The sequence below is a fragment of the Schistocerca nitens genome, chromosome 4 (genome assembly GCF_023898315.1).
Source record: "Schistocerca nitens isolate TAMUIC-IGC-003100 chromosome 4, iqSchNite1.1, whole genome shotgun sequence".
Classification (NCBI taxonomy): domain Eukaryota; kingdom Metazoa; phylum Arthropoda; class Insecta; order Orthoptera; family Acrididae; genus Schistocerca; species Schistocerca nitens.
In genome coordinates this window covers 335,954,578-335,968,071 of record NC_064617.1, presented here as the reverse complement: position 1 = coordinate 335,968,071, position 13,494 = coordinate 335,954,578, and positions in this window count along the sequence as shown.

Sequence of the window (13,494 nt, the reverse complement as noted above, 5' to 3'; positions counted from 1 at the left end):
CGTGAATACTGCAGAAGCAACAGTTCAGTAAATCATGGTTGGAGTATATTAACCAGAATAATGTACAGGGAAAAGGAAAAAAGCAGATGCCGACTTCGGGGAAAATCAGTTTCTGTTCCGGAATTAGGCAATCCCATGACTTATGTTGTCTGATAAACTACGTTTATAACACTCGCACGTCGAAATTCTGAAGGTAGGAGGGGTAAAATACAGAGACTGAAAATTTATCTACAATATATACAAAACCCATACTGCAGTTACAAGAGCCGGAAGACACGAAAGGGAGCTAGTAGTTTAGAAGATTTTAACCCATCCCAGATGTTATTCCATTTGTGCATTGATCGAGCGATAAAGGAAACCAATGCGAGATGAAAAAAAAAAAAAAACTGTGAGGTTTGTCGACGACACTGTATTTCTGTCAGAGACGGCAAAGGACATGGAAGAGCAATTGAACGAAATGGATAGTGTGTTGGAAAGATGTTATAAGATTAACATCAATTTCAGTAAACAGTGGTAATGTAGTGTAATTAAATCACGCGATGCTGAGGAAGTCAGATTGGGGAATGAAACACCAAAAGTGGCAAATGATTTTACTTTCCATGCAAAAAAATATTTGATGATGGCCGAAGTAGAGAGGGTGTATAATGTAGACTAGCAATAGCGAAACAAGCATTTCTGAACAAGGTAAAATCATTAACACTTATCAAAGTTAAAAAAGTGGTTCAAATGGTTTAAATGGCTCTGAGCACTATGCGACTTAACTTCTGAGGTCATCAGTCACCTAGAACTTAGAACTAATTAAACCTAACTGACCTAAGGACATTACACACATCCATGCCCGAGGCAGGATTCGAACCTGCCATCGTAGCGGTCGCTCTGCTCGAGACTGTAGCGCCCAGAACCGCACGGCCACTCCGGTCGGCGAGTTAAATTAGTCTCGTACTCTCGGAATGAAAGAAAAATTTTTTAGCGCAAAAGTACCACATTAGGCATGACTTTATAATTTATTACTTCTTTACTGCTAACTGTATTCGCGACTCATTTCTCAAACAGTATGCACATATACCAACGAATTTAGGTGCAGAATTATGTCATTTTACGAGACATAGTTCAAGAGATACAACGTCATACACTGTGAGATGCCTGAGAAACTGCCACGTAATTACTTCTTTGATAATAACACTATTCTCAATTAATTTCGCAGACAGTTTCCACATACGCCACTGAATGTACATACAGTGTTATATCATTACTACGTTATAAATAGTGAGATGCATGAAAAACTGTCGCAGCCTGCATTATGTTTAAAATTATTACTTCGTTGCTACTAACTCCATTCGCAACACATTTTGCCGACAGTATCCGCATACGCTGCTGACTGTATCTACAAAATTGTACGACACAGAGTTCAGGGGATATGACGACGCAAACATGAGGCACAAAATCAAATGGCTCTGAGCACTATGGGACTTAACATCTATGGTCATCAGTCCCCTAGAACTTGGAACTACTTAAACCTAACTAATCTAAGGACAGCACACAACACCCAGTCATGAGGCACATTCCCAGATGCTGCATGGTGCAGGAGTCTGGGCAATGTCAGGTGTCTCCGCTAGATAGTAATAAATTGAAAAGTCATGCTTTATGCTGCAGTTTCACTCCATGAGCAGATAAAATGTAGTAAGCCATTTAATTTTTTCCTTTCATCGTTTTCTAGAGGGTGTCAGCGAGAAAATATCAGCTAATTAATTGTGCGGAACATATGATCCCACCCACTTTCCATGCATCTACTCGTAGATCTGCATCTATACTCCGCAAGCCATCTGGCGGTGCGTGGTGGAGGATACTGCCACATCCTCAGTTTCCTGATACATAACTAATGGTTCGAGGTAAGAACGATTGCTAGTAAGCTTCCCTGTTGCCTCGAATTATTCAGATTTTATCTTCATGGGCTATTCGCGAGAAATACGTAGCTGTAAGCAACATATTGGCTGATTCGTCTAGAAACGTACGCGCTCGGAACTTCAATACCAAATCTGATGCAGAACGGCTCTCTTGCAGCGTCTGCCACTGCAATCGGTTGTGTGTATTCGTGACGCTCTCGCACTTTCGAAACGAGCCTGAAACATAATAACAATTCCTCGCCTCAACATAGTTACCACCATTTCGATTTTTGTAATTTTACGTTTTTACTATGTATTTCAGTTTTTATTCACTTTTATGTACACTGAAGAGCAAAATAAACTGTTACACCTGCCTAATATCGTGTAGGGCCCCCCTGCGACCACGCAGAAGTGACGCAACACGACGTGGTATAGACTCGACTGATGTCTCAAATAATGTTGGAGGGAAATGACACCATGAATCTTGCAGGGCTGTCCATAAATCCGTAAGAGTACGAAGGGGTGGAGATTTCTTCTGAACAGCATATTGCAAGGCATTCCACATATGCTCAATAATGTTAATGTCACAGAAGACTGTGCTTGGAGCCACTCTGTAGCAATTCTGGACGTGTGGGGTGTCGCTTTGTCGTGCTGGAATTGCCCAAGTCCGTCGGAATGCAAAATGGCCATGAATGAACGCAGGTGATCAGACAGGATGCTTGCGTATGCGTCACATTTCAGAGTCGTGTCTAGACGTATCAGTAGTCCCATATCACTCCAGCTGCACACGCCCCACACCATTACAGACCGTCCACCAGCTTGAACAGTTCCCTGCTGACGTGCATGTTCCATGGATTCATGAGGTTGTCTCCCTGCCCGTACACGTCCATCTGCTCGATACAATTTGAAACGAGGCTCATCGAACCAGGCATCATGATTTCAGTCATCAACAGTCCAATGTCGATGTTGACGGGCCCAGGCGAGGCGTAAAGCTTTGTGTGTGCAGTCAGCAAGGGTACACGAGTGGGCCTTCGTCTCCGAAAGTTCGTATGGATTATGTTACGTTGAATGGTTCGCACGCTGACACTTGTTGATGGCTCAGCACTGAAATCTGCAGCAATTTGCGGAAGAGTTGCATTTCTGTCACGTTGAACGATTCTCTTCAGTAGTCGTTGGTAAGCGTTCTTGCAAAATCTTTTTCCGACCGCAGCGATGTCGGAGATTAGATGTTTTACCGGATTCCTGATATTCACTGCACACTCGTGAAATGGTGGTACGAGTAAATTCCCACTTCATCGCTACGTCGGAGATGCTGTGTCCCATCGGTCGTGCGCCGACTGTAACACCACTTTCAAACTGACTTAAATCTTGATAACCTGCCATAATTGCAGCACTAACCGATCTAACAACTGCCTCAGAAACTTTTTGTGTTATTTAGGCGTTGCCGACCGCAGCGCCGTATGTTGCCTGTTGACACATCTCTGTATTTGAATACGCATGCTTATATCAGTTTCTTTGGCGCTTCAGTGTATATCACTTTTTGATTTCTTTCAATTGATGTTACAACTAATACATAATATTTAACTGTTACTTTATCATTATTACTACTCATTATTGCAATTATGTAGCGGAGAAACCCGAAGTTGCTGTGCGTGCACGGCTTCAGCACGCAGCGTCTGGCCATATGCTTAATGTTTATGACGTCATATGTCCTGAAATGTGTGTCGTAAAATGATGTAATTTTGTAGATACATTCAGCGGCATATAGGGATACTGTCTGCAAAATGTGTCCCGATGGACGTCGGAGAAACGAAGTAATAAATTTTAACGTCGTGCACGATGCGGCTGTTTTTCAAGCATCTCACTATAATTTTGTACCTATGTTCAGTGCTATATGTGCATATTGTGTCGTGACTCATGCGCTACTTTTATTGCATGAACAACGGGAAGACAATAACCTATAAACATCTTTCTTGTCACAATTTTATAGGGTTTGCCAGCGAGAAAAAGGTCGGAAGGGTTTGAAATAGTGTGTCAAGTTTGTCTCAAATCGCCAAGTGCTCTCACTCTCAAATACTGGGCGAACAAAATCTGGAAATGTACGCATCACAGGATACGATTTTGTCACCCCTACCCTAACTCCTTTGATAGGTAAGTGGTTTTTCCCCACGCAGCACACACACACACACACACACACACACACACACACACACACACACACACATATATATATATATATATATATATATATATATATATATATATATATATATATATATAATAGTAACTTAATGCTGAGACACAGCTTTGTTAAAAATTATATCATGCAACACATTCTAAAAACACTCGTAAAGAAGACCTATTAACGAAATATGGAGAATAGGCCTAAAGATAGCTACAAAGAAATATACCATTTTCACAAACATTCACTATTGTAGAAGACGTAAATGGCTTCTAGAGAAAGGTACCGTCTGGTCCACTTTGGTCCGGTTTTCGCGTTTACCAAAGATGAAGAACCATGTATACAAAACTGATTCTTGGTTTAGATGTCTGCCTGCCTGCATAAAAGCTGAACTTTATTCGTTCTTAGGAGCCATAAGCGCATTACGCACCTTTCTTATAATTCCTCCAAGACAAAATTACGTATTATACTCACAGTCATAGGTATGCCACACGCAGAAAACCTTGGAAACATGGACAAAATTAGGAAGGAGGGAAGAAATATTACGTCTACACAGACAGAGGGACTGGGAGGGAATGGGGAGACATAAACTTTGTTGAACGAGACAAACAAGGTCTCATTCCATTGAAAAATGTCGTCGTGCACTGTTGGCAAGCTTTCGTGTGCCAGGGAACAAGCAACCCGTCTGAATGCGGAACAAAATACTTGTAAATAACAAGAGGGCAACACAGCTGATCAACATTATATGCTAACCTGCTTCCCGCAACAGTAAAAATGTCCCTGTTTGTGATCAGTAATAAATTCACAAAATCAAGCGTTCTGCTACCTGTTATGTCTCAACGATGAGGCGTTCTGCTACGTGTTATCTTGCAAATATGTTACTAATTTATACAGTCTCATAAAGATTTACGTGTTACAAGTTCCAGTCGACTGCTGTCCTTTCTTCCGATGTATTTCAAGAGAAAAATGAAATAATATCTTACCTTGGGTTTCGAGATCAACGTATTACCAGAGCTCTTTGTTTTTGAAGGTAACATGTAGCTTCTGAAGCAAGGAGCAGCACATTTCTTTAGCGTGGTACAATTTACATAAATCGAAGTCCACGGTTAGAAACCAGTTCGTAATTACTTCTGCAACGGGACGCGAATATGACAGCCGTTTACTGACGTTCATGATAAGGAAAAGTACCCTTTACGCAAGTCCAATTATGTTCCTCTGAAATACATAGTTCATATAGCTGGGTGTCCTTCATCACGTTATGACAGCTGAATGACAGAATAACGAGTCTGGCCCGCGTTTCCCTTGTGACACGGAATTCAGTGAGTGTAAAGTTGTTCTGACAGCGTGGCAAGCGTATTTTAAAAAGATAAACACAATGCAAGGACGAAAATTGTCCAGTTCTGTTTAAAAATGAATTAATGGAATCTCATTATTCTATTGAACATATATTTCTTATTACAAAGCAGACCATAACAGTCGATCCAAATTTGGCGTTTTATTTATCACTTTCTTAGAATGTATCAACAGCTTCAGTTATTTTGCATCCACTGTTGCGTGGAGGCCCTATCTAGATTTTATCATGCATTAGCGTTCAATTCTACGCATTCATGTTGCTCGTGTTTGTTTGCTAAAAAATTCCAACCACCATCCATTAACTCGTCGTTCGGTCTTTTCTTATCGCTTGGAACCCATCAGAGAAATTCCTTTGTCCGTCTCCAATTCGCTCAACTAGTAACTTATACCTATCATCTATATTTAATTTTCATACATTCATCATATGTCATCAACTTAGGTTTGTTCTTTGATACATCTGCTTACCTGTCTCTCCCAGTAATTGTAAACACTCATCTCTTCATTACCTGCTGAAAATCTTCAGTTTTTTAATGTTTTCCGTGTTAAGAAAACGAGGCGTCACACGAATTATATTTTATTATTTATCGTATGATGAAAAGAGAAAATATTATTTAGAACAAATATATACATCTTTACACAGATACCCATATTCTCAGGTCCATAATGGCCTCATAGCCCTAAAGCCCAGTGGAGAAATCCAACCCGATGCCCAGTGCATGTTTTTGGGATGAATACAACTTTTTATAAGACGCACTACTTGATAGAGCTGTGTCTCAATTATTTTAGTGCTTACACAGGTAGAGCAGCAGTATAGTGCGACTGAGAATTAAAGAGCTATGTCATGTAAGAAATACTATCGCCCACTAATAATTTTTGTTTTGGAAGGATCGAACGTTTAGTTTTGAAAATCCCAGTGGACATTCCCAAAAGGTCTTTCTTGCTACAATACATATTATATTGTCCTCAAATAGTAAATCTCATCAACAAGTCCTATAACATCCTAGTTAACTTGTCCAATTTTCTCTTCGATATATTGCCTGTTGCAATCGCTATACCTTATTTTAGTCTCATTGTAACGTATTTTCAAGCCTCCTTACAAACAATCTCGATAGAGATCATCTACCGGCCTAGACATTCGTATACCATGAAGGAATACAGTACAGTGTCATCAGAGGTACGAAGGTAGTTCATAAATATTACATATCTTTTCAGTTTTCATGATTAATTGTGACCTTCGGCTAGAAGTTGACGAAATTCTAACAGGGGAACCTCCCCACCACACCCCCCTCAGATTTAGTTATAAGTTGGCACAGTGGATAGGCCTTGAAAAACTGAACACAGATCAATTGAGAAAACAGGAAGAAGTTGTGTGGAACTGTGAAAAAATAAACAAAATATACAAACTGAGTAGTTCATGGGAAGATAGGCAACATCAAGGACACTAGGAACACAGGAGCGCCGTGGTCTCGTGGTAACGTGAGCAGCTGCGGAACGAAAGGTCCTTGGTTCAAAACTTCCATCGAGTGAAAAATTCAATTTTTTTATTTTCAGTTTATGTGACAAACTCTTATGTTTTCATCACTTTTTTGGGAGTGATTATCACATCCACAAGAAAACCTAAATCGGGCAAGGTAGAAGAATCTTTTTTACTCATTCGCCAAGTGTACAAGTTACGTGGGTCGACAACATATTCCTGTCATGTGACGCACATGCCGTTACCAGTGTCGTATAGAATATATCAGATGTGTTTTCCTGTGGAGGAATCGGTTGACCTATGACCTTGCGATCAAATGTTTTCGGTTCCCATTAGAGAGGCACGTCCTTTCGTCTACTAATCGCACGGTTTTGCGATGCGATCGCAAAACACAGACACTAAACTTATTACAGTGAACAGAGACGTCAATGAACGAACGGACTGCCGGCACGGTAGCTCAGCGTGTTCGGTCAGAGGGTTACGTGCCCTCTGTAATAAAAAAAACTGAGTCAATCGATCAACAACGAACATAAATGGATGTCTTAAGACGTCCGCCCCGAGCAGATGCAACGAACAAAAGCGAACAAAATGAGATTAAAATAAAAAAAAAATAAAAAAACGGACAGATAATAACTATGCAAAAATAAAGAAAGTAAAATTCTCACTAGAGGGAAGACTTGAACCAATGACCTCTCGTTCTGCAGCTGCTCACGCTACCACGAGACCACGGCGCTCCTAAGTTCACATTCTCCATGATGTTGCCTATGTGGCCCAAGGACTACTCAGTTTGTATATTTTGCTTATTTTTTCACAGTTCCACACAACTTCTTCCTGTTTTCTCAATTGATCTGTATTCAGTTTATCAAGGCCTATCCACTGTGCCAACTTATTACTAAATCTGAAGGGGGTGCGATGGGGAGGTTCCCTTGTAAGAGAAAGTCAACGTTTATTATTACGCAGATATAGTACTTTGTTTTTAGTCATCAATCATCTGACTGGTTTGATACTGCCAGCAACGAATTCCTCTCTTGTGGCAACCTCTTTGTCTCAGAGTAGCGTTGCAACCTACGTCCTCAACGATTTGTTGGATGTATTCCAATGTCTGTCTTCCTCTGCGATTGTTACCCTCTCAGCTCCCTGGAGTACTGTGGAAGTTATTCCCTGACGTCTTCACAAATGACCTACAATCCTGTCCAATCTTTTTGTATTTTCCGTTCCTCGCCGATTCTCTAGAGAACCTCCTCTTTACAGATCCAATGAAATTGTCTTGGTTCTTCTTTAGTCTTGCTTCCATTATCAACCGCAACTTTAGAATTGCCTCTCTGATGCCTTTACCTTTCGTAAAAGCAAACTCATTTACATCTAACACTTTCTCAGTTTTATTTTCCTCCATCTATATATTATTCTTGTCAGCTACTTGGATGCATGAGGTGCTGATTGTGCGATAATTCTCTCACTTGTCGGCTCTTGCACTCTGAATGATGTTTTTCCCGATAGTCTTATAGTATATCGCTATTCCCTTTACACTCATGACGTTACCGCTCTTGCTTTTAATTTAATCGAAGGTTGTTTTGACTTTTCTATATACTGTGTCAGTTTTTCCCACAATCATTTCTTTTTCGATTTCTTTATATTTTTCATGTAGTCATCTGCCTTAGCATCGCTGCACTTCCCATTTATTTCACTGCTGATGGAGCTATATTTCTGTATTCCTGGATTTCCCTGAACACTTATATATAAATATGTTGTGGCGTGAAAAATAAACTATGGTGTGTTAACAATAGTTTTTAAGTACTTTATTTATATATCCAAGTGGTTCACTGGTTTTGTTAACCAGTTTACTTGCTAATAGTTTACATTAAAACTAAGATACATAATGCCTTTATCTTCGGTAAATACGCTAAATAAACCATGGGGAAATATTAAATCAAAAACAAAAGCAAGATATACAAACATAGTTCATTTGGTTTTATTTTTATTTGCTTGGTCACAATCGACATAAAACATATAAAAAATCGTGCAATTTTGGTGTCCCACTCAAACGTCCCTGATTTCAAGGACTCAGAAAAAAATCACAATAGATACGACAGCGAAAAATGCACCACATTTTAGAGCATCTCAAAGAATTTATTTATTTATCATCAATACCCCTCTACATGTGAACCATTTGTAGCACGAAGAATATCGAGTCTATATTCAGTTTCTTGTCAAGTTCTTTGTAACATTTCCTGTGTTACTGTTGCAATCGTACTTGTTATACGCTGTCGCAATGCAGGAATATCGTCTACTTTGGTGGAATACACGCGGTCCTTCACGAATCCCCACATGAAGAAATCAAGCGACATAATGTCAGGTGAACGTAGTGGCAAATGGGTCCTCTGGGTCCGATCAAACGATTGGAAAATTTCCTATCCAGGAACTTGCGAACAGCAGTTGACCTTTCAGGCGGAGCTTAAACTTGTTGAAAAAAGATGTGGGGTTGCAAGTCTTGTATCTGAGGGTACACAAACTCCTCCAACATGTCCAGATACACTGACCCATTCACTGTTTGTTCCGCAAAGAAGAACAGTCCAACAGTCCTGTAGTACATTAGCCCGCACCAGACGTTTAGTTTAGAGCTATCACGGATATGTTCAATGACAAAGTGCGGATTTTGCGAACCCGAATATTATGCCTATTAACCCTTCCTGATAGATGAGACGTTACCTCATCTGAGAATAAACATCTTTCCAGGAAGCTAGCATCCATATCAATATGCTGCAGCATATCCGCAGCAAATTGTTGTCGGTGTGGTTTGTCATTCGGCGTCAGATGTTACAGAATTTGCACTTTGTAGGCACACATACGAAGACGCCGGTGAACTACACGGTGCAATGTTGACCGAGGTACATCAAGTTGCCTAGATGCTTGACGAATTGAATTACGTGGGCTTCTGAGAAACGTTTGTCTTTTGTCCTCCACTGTCTCTCCTGAAACTCCGTAACGTGCACTGCCAGAATGTTTCAGAACACTTACTGTCTCCAGAAACTTCCTATGTCATTCCGTAATTGCTTTCATATCAGGTGGATCACATTCATACACACGACGATAATTTCTTTGCACAGTAATCGGCGATTTTGTTTCTGCAAACCACACTACTGCTTGCGCGTGCTGCTATTGACTCGCCATTTTCACTTCCTGCGACCATGCCGCTCTCTGGCGACGATACTTGGCACTTCTGACTCGGGAATATAAATTGTTTGAGATGCTCTACAGTGTGGTGCATTTTTCACTGTCGTATCTACTGTGGTTTCTCTCTCCTGGGTCTTTGAAATCAGGGAGGTTTGAGTGGGACACCCTGTATATCCAAACCAACGAACTACTTAGATATATAAATCAAGTATTAAAAAGATACTGTTAACACTTCAAAGCTTTTTTCTTCAAGCCACAACACATTTACATTGAAGCGCCAGAGAAGCTGGTATGGGCATGAGTATTCAAATGCAGAGATATGCATACCGGCAGCATGCAGCGCTGCGGTCGACAACGCCTATATAAGGCAACAAGCGTGTGCATTTATTACTCGTTTAATGCTGCTACAATTGCAGGTTATCAAGATTTGAGTTTGAATGTGACGTTATAGTCGGCGCACGACCGATGGGACATAGCGATAAAGTGGGAATTTTCCGCTACGACCGTTTCACGAGTGTACCTTGAACATCAGGAATCCGGTAAAACAATATCTCTAACAAGGCTGAGGAGGGAGAAATATCCTGCAAGAACTGGATCAACGACGACTGAAGAGAATCGTTCAAAGTGACAGAAATGCAACCCTTCCGCGAACTGCTGCAGATTTCAGTGCTGGGTCATCAACAAGTGTCAACGAGCGAACTATTTGTGCCCAACCTGGGCCCGTCAGCACCGACATTGGACTGTTGCTGACTGGAAACATGTTGCCTGGTCGGACGAGTCTCGTTTCAGATTGTATCGAGTGGATGGACGTGTACGGATATAGAGAGAACGTCATGAATCCATGGACCCTGCTGCAGACTGTTCAAGCTGGTGGAGTCCCTGTAATGGTATGGGGCGTGTGCAGTTGGAGTGATACGGCACCCCTGATACGTCTAGATACGACTCTGACATGTAACTCGTACGTAAGCATACTGTCTGATCACCTGCATCTATTCATGTGCATTGTGCATTCCGACTGACTTGGGCTATTACAGCCGGACAATGCGACACCCCACACGTCCCGAATTGCTACAGAGTGGCTCCTTGAACAGTCTTCTGAGTTAAAACACTTCGGCTGGCCACCAAACTCCCCAGGCATGAACATTATTGAGCATATCTGGGATGCCTTGCAACGTGCTGTACAGAAGAGATCTCCACCCCTCGTACTCTTACCGATTTATGCAGCCCTGCAGGATTCATGGTGTCAGTTCCATCCAGCACTGCTTCAGACATTATTCGACTCCATGTTACGTCGTGTTGCGGCACTTCTTCGTGATGGTGGTCGCCCAACACGATATTAGGCAGGTGTATCAGTTTCTTTGGCTTTTCAGTGCATAACCATTATATATGGAACATAAATAGTGGCAACTATTTATCCACAAACGATACAAAAGAGTTACATGTTTGCACCTGTTACCGTCAAAGTAGTCACCAGCGTTTTGTACAGCCCGTTGCCAGAGACGTTGAAAGGGTAGTATACTATTAGCAGAGCCCATTATGTTGATGGTGCGAATGGAGCGGTCTACGGCGTGTCGAATCTCTGGAACAGTTCGGAAGCAAATGCCACGAAGTGATTCGTTCATCTTCGTAATCAAATCAGAGTCACAATGACTTAAGTCCGGGGAGTATGGTGGACGGTACAGTACTTCCCAGTCCCATCGACCGAAGAGTGCAGCCACAGCTTGCGCTATATGCACCCGCGCATTGTCGTGCGAAATGATGGGTGGATTGCGCAGAAAGGGTCGCAGCTTCTTTCGCAATGCTGGTCGCAGGTGATACTCCAAAAACCAACAGTAATACTGTGCATTGACGGTCTGCAGTGAAGGAACGTAATGCCTTAGGATAACACCATCACAGTGGTACACGAGAATCACCATATCTTTAGACCGCTCCATTCGCACCATCAACAGAACAGGCTCTGCTAACAGTATACTACGCGTCCCACATCGCTGGCAACGGATTCTATACAACGCTGTTGACTACTTTGAAGGACAGTAACAGGTGCAAACATGTAACTCTTTTGTATCGTTTGGGAATAAATAGTTGCCACTATTTAAGTTCTAAACCTCGTATATATATATATATATATATATATATATATATATATATATATATATATATATATATATATATATATATATATTGCCGCGTCTATCCCTCGTGATATGGGTAATACAACGCATTTTGACTTAAAAAATTATTAAACTGTATACTTTTACGGTTTTTAGAATGCGTTGTATCACTTAAAGCACGAGGGATAGACGCTGCAATATAAAGATTGAAAGGTCTCTGTGGGATTCCTTTCATGTTAATTTCTTAAATCTGTTGTCATTTACGGCATAAATTCCTCCTCTAAATTTACTGTGGTGTTTCTGACTATCTGGGAAGAGACTGAGCAGTGAAACGTGTTACTTTTACACATAAACAAGAACGATCTGTCACACTACTACACTTTAAAACACAGTTTATATGTAATTCATGTCACACAGTTTCATACAGAACCTACATCCGCTTTCTTTTATATACTGTATATGATAAGATACTGTCATCCCCCCTTCCCTTCTGTGTGAAAGAATGAATGAGCAAATGTATTTCTAGTTGCATGCTGGATGGTAGCAGACAAGCCTGTCGGCTAGAGAACAGTAGGACCAACGTCGGAACAGGTAGCTACGCTTTCTAAAAGCAAAGAGGTTTCTATCCTTAGTATGGTCCTGTCCGTCCCTTGTCATGTTGGTATAGGAAGCTGCCTCTCTGGTCACTTCCGTTTTGTATACGGAAGCACCCTTGGTAGGAGCCCAGGTGAGTCGGTCCGCGGCGAGCGTCTGAAGTGGTAAGACCTCCGGCTAAGCGCGTGTCTGCTAAGTCCGTAGGACAATGGATTTCTTAAGTTCAGCCTAACTGAAAATTTAATCACCTTTCAGGTTTAGCTCTAAAATATCTAATGTTATCTTAAACTGCAACGCAGTGTATTTCGAGTGTGAAGTTCAGAATATCTTCCAGTAGTTACTTTGTCACTACTTTGTGAGTAAAGTTGAACCACGTGTTGATCAGTAACTCTAACTAAGATCATCAATCTTAAATGCGAATGTGCGTGAGATTATAACGTCTCGTCTTGACAATATTTTTCAATATAGCAACTTTTCTTTATGTTCAACCCACGTCGGATGTCCTTTGTGAGACCAGTACCACGTGCTTATACAATTGTTTGACCCATCAGGTTAATAGTAAGACGATAGTAACCAGTTCGAGGTTTTTCTTTTGTAAATTGCTTTTCGATCTAATTTATTTTAATTATCAAAATTATTGTGGAGTTACACTCTTTGTGTAAACCAAGTTGACCACGTGAAGCATGTGATTTAATCATCAAAGTAGCCCTCAGCTATTCTTTTCGG